Raw genomic sequence first — 235 nt, forward strand, 5'->3', positions numbered from 1 at the left:
CACCAGCACGGGCCGCAGCGGCAGGCGCACACCCTCTGCTTCGTTCCTGAGCCGCGCGACCACATCTCCCATTCCCCCCTCCCGATTCCCGAACCTCCCACGTCTCCCATCCCCCCCTCCCGAATTTCCGTTTCTTTTTGTGACAATTTTCGGGTAAACCCGAACGCCCACCCGTCGCCAAGGCCCCGTCCGCCGTCGCCGACCCGCAGTCTCCCTCCCCTCCGCCCTCCCATCC

This window comes from Triticum dicoccoides, chromosome 7B, assembly GCF_002162155.2.
Source record: "Triticum dicoccoides isolate Atlit2015 ecotype Zavitan chromosome 7B, WEW_v2.0, whole genome shotgun sequence".
NCBI lineage: Eukaryota > Viridiplantae > Streptophyta > Magnoliopsida > Poales > Poaceae > Triticum > Triticum dicoccoides.